Raw genomic sequence first — 14,393 nt, forward strand, 5'->3', positions numbered from 1 at the left:
CATTACCCGATGTCTCACCAGAGATTTTCTGTCGCATTTCCTCGCTAAGGATAGCACCGACAACATCATCAAACTTTAAAGTACTAGATCCAGACACAGAGTTACTAATGGCCATTAATAAACCATTCCAACTTTCTCGTAATGACCACAAGAATAGCAGAGCTCTAACTTCATCATCAAAGTTTACCCCTACAGAACATAACTGACTTGTAACTATATTAAAATCATTTAAATGGTCTGCAACAAATCCACCTTTCGACATCTTCATATTAAATAACCGTTTCATGAAAAATACCTTGTTTGAGGCCGAGGGTTTTTCATATAGTTTCGACAACCCCTGAATCAAACCCTCTGTCGTTGTTTCCTTCGAAATGTTGAAGGCGACTGATGCAGCGAGGCACAACCGTATTGTTTCGAGTGCCTTTCTATCGAGAAGGTTCCATTCTTCATCTGTCATACCCGTCAACATCTTTGTTTTTTTTCCCAATGGTAGGTACAAATCTTTATGATACAGATAATCTTCAATCTGCATCTTCCACAGCGAGAAGTTTTGGCCGTTAAATTTCTCGACCCTAAACTTACCATCTTCCGCCATTGCTCCCACTCGAACCAGGAACCCTTCTTTCCTGCGAGTTTATCAGCCAAATACACCTTCGGCTCTGATACCAGTTGTTAGAAAATTATATATTACGGATCAATGGAACACATAAAATATTGTAGAAATATAATTTTCTAACAACTGGTATCAGAGCCGAAGGTCTATTTGACTGATAAACTCGTAGGAAAGAAGGGTTCCTGGTTCGAGTGGGAGCAATGGCGAAAGATGGTAAGTTTACTAGTTAGCAAAGCAGGTTAATTAAGGGATAAGACTCCACAGTACAGCTCAGTAGGGGTCTAGTGGGAGAGGGTTGTCTGGTCAAGAAATTTTTTAGGAAAATGGGTAAGTGTCGAAAGAAGGTGAACTTGTGCAGACTGAAATTGTGATCATACACTTAGCATACTTGACGACAAGACAAGATATACCTTCATGACAACAAGACAAAACATGCCCTTAGTGAGACTATCTTGGAGTTGAGAGCGACAAGTGAAACACTTGTGATAGACCTTCGGATGACTGTGGCAAAACTTTCGCGACAGTGCTTAAAACTTTTTGTGTGAGTAAAATGAGTTTTCACATAGCAATGACAACCCAAACACACAAAGAAAAATCTTCAAACTCACCAGAATTAGATCACAAGCATGAAAAAACAATCGACATGCCAAAAGACAACCGCTGGTCAAACAAGCAAAAAGGTGAAAAGACTTCACAGGATCTCATGGGGTGAACTTGAGTGTTTATAACCATCAAAGGAAAAACCAAGGAAGGCTCCGAAATTTGGATGCAAGCCAAAATTTTGGAGGGTGTTGCAGCTACTACAACACTTGGCGACACACTAGTTGAATACCAACTTCTTTGTTTTGGTTCATTTTCAGCACAGGGTCTTGGCCTTTTGGGGAGTATTGATTTGTTGTGTAGATCACTTCTGCTTCCCCACTTACCCTGTGCACAGACATGGTTAACCTTGTACCGACTCAGTTGAAAACAAAACGAAATTTGGTTAGATCATAGTGTTTCAAGGAAGGAAGGGTAATTTGGCTCCTGAGCTTAATATTTTCAAAGTATAAGTTTTCATCTCTCGTTTCTCTCCACTACTAGCTGGCCTGGACAGTACCTTGACATAGTCACATAGGAACAAAAAAATTTCTCCACTTCTAGCTAGCATGGACAGTGCCACGATGGAGTTTCTTGCTTCACCTCTCTGCACAAGAATCCTTTCTCTTCTTTCGCCTTTCTTTGCTTTTTTTAAGGAGAACTGTGCATAGGCCCTTATTTATTTTTGGGGAAGAAGAGGGATCCCAACTTATTGAGAGCAGAAGAGGTTGTTCCTGTTAGGGTCCTATAACTTTTATATGGGTCACTTGATTATAGCTGATGATTATTATATTTGAAATGTTGTAAATAATATTTCATCCTTCAAATTATTTCCAAGAAGGTGTTCAGAAAGATTAAATGTGGTTAATTTACATGCAATCCTAATATTTGAGTTCATTATATCTCTATCAAAAGTTCAGAGGCATTATGTATTATAACCAAAGTTTTCTGCTCATGTCATAAGGGTTGAAAATGAAAAAAGTAGTTTTTTCGCTTGTGGTTAAGTCCCATGCACCATCCAGCTGCCTGATCTTCACTCCATCAGATCAATGGTCAACAGGGTTTTTCAGCCGCCCCTTGCGATCTGTTATCACTCAGGTTGTTCCCTAAAGTTGTAAGAAAGGGAATACGGCCGAGGTAACCACAGACCAATCTCTTAGATATAGATTCTAGCCAATCTGCATCCAGAGAGGGCTCTCTCTTTATGATTTAACTTTGTTTTGAGGTATATTAGGCTAGCTATGAAGTGCAAGGGTTTTTTTTTGAGTTTGGTTGGAGGGATGGAGATTCAACAGGATAGTGAAGTAAAATTAAAAAGTTTCAGTCCATTGGGCATGATGGAGTCAAAGAAGGATAGCTTACTGGATTAGGTTTCTGACTGAGGATGGCACCACAGAGAAAGGTACTCAAATATGGAACAATTCATAAGCTGGAATCAGATGGAATGGAGTCAATGGATGAAGGGAAATTAAGAATCCTTCATCATGTTGACAGAGGGAAAATGGTTGATTACTGTCAAGGAGCAATTAAGGATTCCTTAGCAAATATTCAAGGTGAAAGAATTAGGGGAAACAGGAGCAATTAAGAATTCAGTGTTTATGCTAATTCTGAAGAAAACATAGAAAATAACAAAGATTGAAGACAGAGTGTAGTTAAGCAAATTCTGAATTATTCTTTTTCTTTACTATTGAGATCATGAAACATAGATGAAATAATAAACATAGAAACTGTAAAACACAACTTAGAAGGGACTTATTGATCCATAATATGATTCAAGAATTCTGTAATAGGTCCTCAGCATCAATTTATCATCCAGTAAGCTCGACAACAAATGGTTCCAACAACCTTTTATTCCAAAAAACTTTCAGTATTACAGTCCAGAACTATGAACGCCCATCAACCAACCAACTCCAAATACCTCGTCTGGGGGGGTATTTATACAAAATTATCAAATATATTACAAATATTTCATAGAAATAATATCTGGTGATGATTAATGCATTTTACAAAGATAGATACATACAGTCTCAAAAACAGGGGAACAATAAATAGATGCAATAAATTCATGCTATGCTAGCTATTCCATCTTTATGAGATGTACCGGAGGTAGGTGTTGCAAGTCAGTTTACGGCTGTCTTCCACTGATACTCTGTGCTGGTTGCTCCGTCCTACGCCGGATGTTCTTCAATTCTGATACTTGAAGCTTTAATTCTTCCATGGCTTTTATCAACTATTCTATACTCATAGTAGTACTGCTGCCCGGTCTTGTTGCTGTTGTATCCGTGATGATCTCTGCTGTTCATGATAGGACAGTGGGAGGCAGTGCAGTTATGAGTGTGGAGGGGGCAGTAGTGACTGTTGGGGCTACTTAAGGTGGCTGGGAGGTTGACTCTCCCTGCCTTTCTTGTAGAGCTTTCTCCAATGCCTGCTCTGTTTCACTCAATCTCTCATTCAGTCTCATGAGCAGGTGCATCATGTCCTGTTCAAATTTATGTTGCACAGCATCTGCAGTCTGTGGGTGCATGGAAGGAGGCAGTTTCAGTTGTTTTATTAAGGCAGCAATGTCCTCTTCTTTTTTCTTCATCATTGCCTTTATTCCTTTGGCATCTTTGGGATCATGTTCCAGTTCAATGATAATTTCTTCCAAGGATTTGATCCTGTTGTCCTTTGCTAGATGTTATAGACATTTTTGGGCACTACCACCCCAAGCATGAAATTTCCATAAACCAAGGGCTCCTAAGTCCCTAAAAGTGTTGTTCTAACCCCTAAAGGAACAAGGTCAACTTATTACAGCTTCTCCCATAAGTTCTCCATGAAAAACTGCTCAGAACTGGTCAAAACAGGATCATTTCAGCTGCTCCATAGGCAAAGTGCATTGCATCTCACCTAAACACACTGTGTGAGTGTGTTGCATTTCAAAAAGCCCTTCTTTGGGGTGCGATGGGTGAGAAGTGACAAATGGCAGTGTCATTCTGCGAGGTGGAGACGCATGGAAACTTCCAGAAACTTCTCCTGTGACACTTGCCTCTCTGAATTCGACCAAGGATGAGTAAGATATCATCAATCTCCAAGTGGAAGAAAGAACTATTAGAGGGAAGACACTAATCAAAACCCGAGCTGACTCATCTCCCTTACAAATATCTATATATGGATCCCTCATCCTAGAGATCCAGAGGCTGGAATTTTGCATATTGTAAGGAATTGTTGTTGGTTTCTTGAGACAACATCAGATTGTTGGGTGATCTAAGCTTTGTATGAGGTGAAGAGGGGCTTCCTTGCTGAGGGGATGATGTTGGGTCAGAACAACTAGTTGTAACTCCCTTGGCTCTTTCTTGTTTATCAATAAAAGCTATTCAAGTTTTCCTCCATACTCTTGTGTCATTTATGTTTGCTGCATTTGTATGGTCAATTTACATCTGATCCTAGATTGTTTATGAATATAGATCCATGTTCTTGTATAGTGCTATGCTACTGTGATCTTACAGGTACTCTGTGAAGCTGGGCGTGCAAGGGAACAAGTAGCGAAAGACTATCAAGAGAGAGAGAGGAATCGAACCAGGAGATTAGCACAAGACAGAGGTTGGTCTTCTTTGTTCTTCTCTCATCTATACTTCATAAAGGAAAAACAAAAGTAGCTTTACTTTGTTTGTTTCTAAGGTAGTTATCACACCTTAGTGGGATAAGCAATTCTGTGTAGACACTTTTCCCTGTAACAAAATGGTGACTCCGCTGGGGACGAATTAGTTTGTTTGTTTATCTTCCTTGTTGCCTATTTTATAAACTTTTAGACGGAGCCTGAAGTCAAGCTAGGTAGCTTTCGAACTGCATTTGCTATGTAAGTGCAAAGTAGATAAATGTCGCTTCAGTCAATCTCTGGGATTTGTTTATAAATTAAACAATTGATTTGCAAACTCTCTGATTGCCCTTTGTGATAGCTCTTAGATCCTCCTTAGATATACCCCTGATTGTTGCATTACTGATTACCATTTTCTCGGCCAAAACCCATGAACTGAACTGCAAACTGTGACTCGGATCCCAAGCAAAGTCTCGTCTCTGGCCCAGCATAGGTACTGTTCTGTGAATCTGAAATTCAGCGCACTTTCCGAGTGTAGTAGGTGCGCTGCATTTCAAATTCCCTGTGTTACGGGTGCGCTGATCAGACTAGGCATTGTTCAATTTTGGTTTCTGTGATTCATTCTTTCCAGTTCTATTCATGAATTTTGCTGCCTGTGATCAGAATATCTTTGTTTGAAACCCCTTTTCCTTGCTGTTATTCAACCTCCTTTGTACAAAAGAACTGTAAATGTTTTTGTGTGTTTGTTGAGTCATTTCTCAGTTCTCCTTTGCAAAAGTAACGTAATTGTACTATCGTCCTTTGATTTGAAAGCGTCGCAAGTGTCGTTTTCAAGCATAGGAAAGAGTTTGATTGCTGTAGATAGTCGATTATCCTGTTACTATTGTATTTGGTCTGAATTTGTAATTTTTCTAGTGTCAAAAGCAAGTATTCATTTCCAAATCATAAAGTGTTGTGATTGCTTCCATTTTTTGATTTCGAAAAGAAACTTGTTGATAATTGTCGCTTGAAAATTAATTCAGATTTGTGCATTAGCTTTCTTTTCTCCATTCACATACTAAGAAAGCCGAAAAACAAATACATGCATGTGCATTTGCATTTAGACTGTTTGATTGGTTTGATTTAGGAAAGTGCATTTAGAGTGTGCTCTTTTCTCTTTGTGAAAGAATATTGTCTCTCTTTCCTTAGTAGCTAGGATTTTCATTGCACAAAGAAGATAAAAGACTATTTATCATCTTAGATTGCATTTTAGGAATTATACATCTACATCTCGTGGTGAACCTGAAAGGCAAACTTCATAAACAAGATCAACTATAGAGTAAATTCAATGAATCTAACAACGCTTTGGAACCTAACGCACAACATTTAGAAGTCTAGGCTAGAGACATATTCCGACATCGTAAAGCCTGGTAACTGTTGTTCTCAATGATGGTTGGGTGATTCCTCCACTTTGAGACGATAAGTGCCAGTATGGACTTGTGCTCCCACGTACCGTCGAGTGTATTTTGGGAGACCACAATAGGCTTAATCCTTTATCCATAGGAAGCCGTGTCTGCCGCCCTATCGATCGCAATGCACTGAACACAGCATTCGGGAAGATTGACTGTTGTACCGTAAAAAGTATTCTGCAGTTTTGCGATTGGTTTGGTAATCCCTCTACCTAGATTTCTAGAGCAGTCCCTTTCGTTCCTTTTTAGACTCCTTAACGGAAAAGTTCCATCTGAGCACTTGTCACTTCAGGCTCATTAAAAATCGAAGGAGACTAGAGTCATCTTTTGTTTTTTCTCGACTCTTAAAAATTGAAAAAACAAGTTGTGTCAAAGCGTCTAAAATTCATCTAATTAGGAAACATACTTCCCATTTATTTTTAGTTGATCGAGTAATCCGCAATCATGGAAGAAAGTCAATTGAAACCCCGTCATTCGCAGAGGCTTACGAGTCAACCGTCTTTGTCTCCGGAATCGAAGCTAGTATGGACAAAGCGAACTCGTTTAACCGGTTCCAAATCTCCTATTAAAGTTAGAACAAGTGTTCCAACAACATCAGAGATTCCGGTTACTCCAAACATTTCTAGTATCCCTGCCTTTATAAAAGAAGTTCAGGAGCCACAGAAGGACAGTGGTACTGATCCTAGTCTAAGGGTAAACACTTGTATCACTGATCCAGTTCCATCTACAACCGGTTCGGAGAGTGTTGCTCCCCAAACATCTGTCGCTGTAGATTCCATACCTTCTTCGGCACCAGAAATATTCTACGGACCTGACGGTCTACCCCTTCCACCTGGTTTGATTGCCATAGAAGAGATTGTGGAAGATCCTCCATCTAGTACTCCATCGCAATTTGGAGTCGGGATCACTCTGTGTCCTTCTTCATCAGAAGTTAGTCTACTGCTAGCAGAAGCTCCTGTAGAAATGCTAGGTAATCTTTTGGATAGACTACAAATGTCTGAACAACCGTCAACATCTAGGACTGTGTCATCTGACACAGCGACGGCAAAACTTACTGCTATCACTCCAAAAATGTTCGCCGGTATACCATCTGTCCCAACTAGCTCTCAATCGCTAGAAGGAGCCCATTCAGGGGTCATTTCGACGGTATGGTCTATTCCTGTTTGTTCATCCGGGATAATATCCAGAAACTCTTATGTTGAGTCTCAACAAATTGATCCATTTGGAGGTCAATTTTGGCAATCCGGCCCTCAAGGAAAAACCATTCCCTTAAGTATCGGATTACCACCGTATGGGGGGCAGTATTCCCTTTCATTATCCCCTTCGGGAGGACAGCCATACGGGAGTTCACAACAAAATTCGGGTTATGCTAGAATTACTTCAAGCGGTTGGGTACCGATACTACCTCAACAACCAAGAGTTGTATATTCGATGCAACAATGCTTACCTATGTCAAGTATATCAACTACGCCAGCTATTGTGATAGTGGCGCAAGTTCAAGCGCTGCCTGTTGTATGCCAACCTTAGGTTTCTCAGGTTGTAATGCAACAGCCCCTTGACCCTGCAACTCAACCACAATCGCCGACTGGTGGAATGACACAGGTTCAAATGGATACTATTACCCCTCATCTTGGTCAAACAATTAGTATCGGGCAACAGCACATGGCTTCACAACCATGGCTAGTGCAATACCAACAACCGCAGTTCCAACAAGTATACCAAGGTTCTGAGCAACAAATCTTTGCGAATAGTGGGCAACTGTATATTCAAAACGGTCAAAATCAACCATTTTACAATGGTCATGCCCACCAACCTTACCAAAGTTACCAACATCAAATGCATTATGCTGGTATGCAATGACCAACTGCTCAGACAATCCCATCTTATCCTAGGTATGCTTCACCTAACCTGAATCAATAGTTACCCTTCATGGAAACTTTAGAGTTACCTGATTTAAATCGGTTAACAAACGATCCAATCGCTTACGCCCCTTGGTGGCCAGCGATTCCACATAAACTTCCATTAGATATTCCTAAATTTAATGGAAATCCGGGTGAAGATCCGTCGAATCATGTGTTGACCTTTCATCTGTGGTGTTCATCAAACACTTTAAACGATGATTCGATCAGAGTTCGCCTTTTTCATAGGACGTTAACTGGTCCGACAGCAAAATGGTATATCGAATTGCCTAGAGCTTCATTCGACAACTTCAGTACCCTAGCCACAACCTTTTTAACCCATTTTCAGTTACCAATAAGGTACGAAATGGGAACGGAACTTCTTACCAACTTAAAACAAACGACGGCCACTCACATATTTGATCATATATATGAGTGGCGACGCAGTCGTAGAATGGTGAAAACGTGCGTTCGCGATCAACTCTTAGCTGAATGGTTTATCAAGTCGTTACTGCCTTCCATCACGGAAGATGTGGCAAAAGGGGGGGTCGTCACCGAAGAGCAGGTTATCGCTCGTGCACAATATTTGGATTTGATTTAAACTCAGTCCGGCACGCTTTACGATAAAATATCTGACGCTCCTAGGCCGGAATTCTCAGTTCCTCCTCCTCCTAAAGCAAACAACGACTCTCATGCCGGCGATGGCGTGATTGGCGCAATAGACACGAAATCGACAAAGGCTACATCTAAAAAGGCCCATAAGATTTCCGGTCAAAATGAAAATGAGGAACTTCTTGCCTCGGAAGTAAATGCCATATCGACAGATAAAGGCAAAGAAACCAAGCAACCAGGGGGCAAGAAGAAAGGCAAAGGGAAGAAGAAGAAACATGGAGAATCGTCACCTGAAAAATCTTCTGCAAACCCTCCTGGAAATAGGAAACCAAAAAATCCATGCTTTATATGCGATGAGGATCATTGGACCGAAGATTGTCCACACAGAGCTGAGCTTAAGAAATTCTTCAAGAATTCAAAAACCTCGGCAGTATTAACTGATCCGTTTCCAAATCCAGGGACAAATCTGGTTGACAGTGGAAATTCTTCCCTGTCTCAAGTGCTAATGTTGTCGATTTCCAAACAACAAAATGATGCTTTGATATCGACAAGAAATAAAGGTTATGGGAATCCACAGCTATCAAACAACAAGGATAAAGATCAACCTAGTAGTTCGACAACAACTTCGACAGAAGTTGCGCCACCCATAAATCCCAAGTTGGAAATAAAACCGCCAAAGGGATTAGTACAAAAGTCGACGTTTAATCCCCGCGCTAGAGCGGCACAACATTATAATATAGTGGAAGATTTGGCCCAATCGCCATCCGCTATGTCGACTCTTGAGGTACTACAAAATTTCCCATCCAAAAAGCAGGCTTTATTATCAGCCATTGGTGGGATAGACCCAAAGGATTCCAATCTTGTATCCTTCGATCATAAAGGATACGATCCTCAGTTACTAGCTAAACTAGCTTTCCTCGTTCAAGTGAAAGCCCTCAACAAAACTGTTCATCGAACAATTATTGATGAGGGGGCATCTACATGTATTATGTCGATGAGTTGTTGGAAAACTTTAGGATCTCCAACCTTGTCGTGATCTTCGACGACATTAAAAGCATTTGACGGACGAACATATACCCCATACGGTATTCTAAGTAACTTGAAGGTTGAACTAGGAGGGAAAACAATAGAAATAGATGTCGAGGTAATCGACGGAAATCTCAATTACAACATCCTATTGGGAATACCATGGATAGATGCCATGGCTGCTGTTGTGTCGACCTGTTTTAGGAAGATTGCATTTCCCTTTCAAGGAGGGATTACAATCGTCGATCAACAAAACTTCCTCCCCAATGGTTCTCAAGTTACGAGAAGCATTCCAATGACCAATGGAAGCCCCCATTCGCTTCAAAATATCAGAGTAGGCCTACTAAAAGACCCTATATTAATGGGAACTTTCTCCCTTCCACCTCAAATCAATTTGGCGATGCGAAAACGATATCGACATGGATCGTGCGCAGGTTTTGCCTCCAAGCCCAATAGAAATATTGTAGTAATCAATGTTCCTAGCATGGGAGGCAAACCCAAATCAATGCTCATCAAGCGTTTGGATAGATAGGTATAAGGAAAATGGTACCCCTTCAGACCCTTCGTCGCGAGTACATGTCACCGACGAAGGAATTGTTCAATCGATGGTAATTGAAGGGGCACCATGGGATGATTACCACCATCGTTCCCTTCTTCCGGATTGTGAAGAAAATACTCCTAATGACCTTTATCATCCTTCAGTTTTTTATTTTCTATCAAATACTGTAAACATGGTGGATTCTGAGCGAAACCTATCCAACATTGAAGAGACTATCGCCATAAATATCTCGACCAAAACAGATGTTGTAGAGAATATTTATGTTGGCAAATGTTGTTCTCCTTCAGAACTGGAAATATATAACACTCTTTTTCGCAAATTCAGAGATGTCTTTGCTTGGTCATACAGTGAAATGCCAGGCATTGACTCGAGTATCGTTGAACAGGAAATCAAGATGTATCCAGATGTAAAACCAGTACGACAACGGCTACGGCAGGTGCACCCCAAGAAAGCCGCTGCCATTAAGGCAGAAGTTGAAAAACTTCTCCATGCTGGTTTCATTTACCTGGTTCCTCTAACCGATTGGGTATCGAATATTGTCCTTGTTATGAAAAAACAAGGAACGATTAGAGTGTGCGTCGATTATAGGGATGTAAATCAAGCTTGTCCAAAAGACAACTACCCTACTCCCTTCATCGACCAGATAATTGATGAATGTGCCGGATGTGAAATATTTTCATTTATGGATGGATTCTCCGGGTATAATGAAATAAATATCCACCCACAGGACCAGTCAAAGACTGCATTTATTCGTCCGTGGGGCACATTCGCATATCAAAAATTACCCTTTGGTTTAAAGAATGCAGGGGCAAAATTTCAGAGGGCAATGAATTATGCCTTCCATGACATCAAAAACATCGTTCAACCATACCTCGACGACCTTCCGACTCATTCGCGAAAGCGGACTGATCATCCACAGCATTTAAGAGCGATATTTCTACGTTGCCGACACTACAAGATACGACTCAACCCACACAAATGTGTATTTTGTGTCAGTTCTGGTCGTTTACTTGGCTTTGTAGTCTCAAAAGACGGGATTCGTCTCGACCCATGTAAGGTTCAGGCAATCATAAATTTGTCTCCACCTTCAAATTTGCTTCAGATTCAGAAACTCCAAGGGAAAGCAAACTTTCTGAGGAGATTCATTCCAAATTACGCCGAACTTGCTAAAGGTTATACACATCTTTTGAAAAAAGAAGTACCCTTTGTCTGGGATCAGGTTGCGCAAGCTTCCTTTGATGCTTTAAAGGAATTCCTAATGAAAGCATCATTAATGTACGCTCCCGATTATCAAAAAGACTTTAACCTGTATCTGGCTGCAGCGGATACAACCATCGTAATGGTTTTAGTTCAAGAAGACAACGGAATTGAACATCCTATATATTATTTAAGTAAGAACTTAAATGATACATAAAGAAAATATTCTTATGTTGAAAAGCTAGCGCTCGCAGCTGTTCAAGCGATACAGAGATTTCGACACTATGTCCTCTTTCGAAAAACTGCCATTTTGTCAGATTGCAACCCCATGACTTATATATTGTCGCGATAGTTGCTGGGGAGCAAATATTCAAAATGGATAGCAATTCTACAAGAGTTTGATCTGGAATTTGTAAAATCTAAGTCAAAGAAAGCTCTGGTTTTCACGGAATTGTTATGCGATCTCCCATCGTCGTCCAACGATGAAACATCCGAAGAAACAATCGTGGACGAAATTTTTTTTATGATATCTTCAAGCAATCTGTGGTATGGGGGTATAATCGTTTATCTCCAAACCCAAAAATATAGGCCAAATACCTCTTGCTCTGAACAAAAATGCATTCGATACCAAGCAAAAGACTACATGATCGTCAGTGATACACTTTACTGTCGTGGTACCGATACAGTTCTGAGAAGGTGCCTCACTCATGAGGTGGCCTAAAAAGTCCTTAATGATTTCCATTTAGGCGCGTGTGGGGGGCATCAATCCGGTTATGCTACAACACAAAAAATTCTACGAGCAAGATACTTCTGGCCAACAATGTTCAAAGATTGCATAACCGCAGTCAGAAGTTGCCATGCTTGTCAAATTTTCGATAACAAAACCAGAATACCACCCACACCTCTGCAGCCAATAGTTGTTGTCGGGCCATTCGCAAAATGGGGCATCGATTTCATGACATGTAACCCCACCTCGACCGGGTGGCATGGGTATATCATAGTCGTAGTTGACTATTTTACCAAATGGGCCGAGGCGATGCCTACATTAGATAATACTGGTGAAACAGCTACCCTCTTCTTTTTCAATCATGTAGTCACCAGATTCGACATCCCACAAGCTATAGTCACAGATCATGGATCGCATTTTTGCAATCACATGATGGTCGAATTAGCTGCAAAACTAGGGTTGTCTCACGATAACTCTACTCCATATTACCCGCAAGCCAATGGACAAGTTGAAGCAATCAACAAGGTCCTGAAGCGCATGCTGCAAAGGATGATTGGAGTTCACAAAAGAAGTTGGCACCTAATCCTGTACTCAGCCTTGTGGGCTTACCGAACATCGGTAAGGAATGCAACCAGGTTTACACCTTTCCAACTGGTATATGGCCTGGAAGCAGTCTTACTAGTCTAGTGTGAAATCTCGTCCCTCAAACTCGCAATTGACCTTCTCCGCGGAACTTCAGAAGAGGAGGCTCGTTTCTTGGAACTAATCCAATTGTATGAAACCCGTCGTCATGCCGCTTTGGCTAACGAAGCCCATAAGAAACAAGTCAAAGCGCAGTTCGACAAGAACGTCAAACCCCGTGTCTTCTCAGAAGGTGACTTGGTCTTGCTTTATGACCAAGAATCCGATAAATTGGGGGTAGGTAAATTCAAGTCTTTATGGATGGGCCCCTATATTGTTAAACGAGTGTTAGCAAAAGGAGCCTACGAGTTAATGGATTATGATGGAATTCCACTGGCGCAACCTCGTAACGGGTTGTACCTCAAGCGTTACTATGCGTGATTTAGTATAGTAACCTATATGCTTTTGTTATGTTTTTGTTTTCGCTAAAGTGTTTGTTTTGGTCAAGTAATCCAATTTTTACATTTATTACAGATGTCAAACCTATTGGAAGTTATGTGTAGGATATGCCGACGGAGCGAGTCGTAGTTCACGGAACCTATCTTCCGCGGCCTGGGCAATTTTTGATCCGAGCGGCGAGTTAGTAAGTTTCAGAGGGGTATGTATTGGTCGATCAACGAATAACATCGTTGAATATAGCGCGTTGATAGAACTTCTCTCTGATGCCATCACACATGGTATACGCCGACTGATTGTCAGGCTAGACTCACAACTCGTCATACTACAACTCACTGGTATCTACTCTATCCGAAATCCAGCTATTTATCGCATGTTCCTAAGGGTTAAGATTTTGGAAAGACAATTTGATTTTATTCAATATCAGCATATTTCCAGAACCTTAAACACATTAACTGACTCATTGGAAAATTATGTGTTAGATAGACATTTGCAACATTTATAAGAATAAGCATACCATCAATATTTGCATTTGGATCATGTAACTTAACCAAAATAAAGCTTCGAAAAAAATAAAATAAAATAAAATAATATATATATATATCTATATATATATATATATATATATATATATATATATATATATATAACTGTTTATGGTTTACACATAATGTTCTGTAACCAAGACAAAATTAGTCAAATGACCAAAAACTCAAAACGCTAGGGGGCACCCTAGTCTAATGATGCTCGTGATAGCAAGACACAGCCTGTGCGATCATGCGTAAGAGCTGAGTCCATCATCTTGGCACACTAGTAGTATGCCACTGCAGTCTCAAGGGCATCTCGTCAGTCTTCACATTTGGAATACCAAGAGTGAGGCCCTCAACCTATTCCTGTAATGCTGTGAGAGTCTCGGCCACATCGAGGTCGTGAAGGATAGCCCTTCAAACAACCTCTCCTGCTGGGGCGGCAGCTGGCACTCTCAGGCGTACTACTGGCTGAACAGGACCAACATCTGCACGAACACATGAGTTTGGTTAAGTCTTGACAGAATAAAGCACAAGGACATTATAAAAGAAAAAT

Source organism: Pinus tabuliformis, chromosome 1_1, assembly GCF_031772625.1.
Source record: "Pinus tabuliformis cultivar Carrire ecotype Pingquan chromosome 1_1, CPIR1, whole genome shotgun sequence".
Taxonomy (NCBI): domain Eukaryota; kingdom Viridiplantae; phylum Streptophyta; class Pinopsida; order Pinales; family Pinaceae; genus Pinus; species Pinus tabuliformis.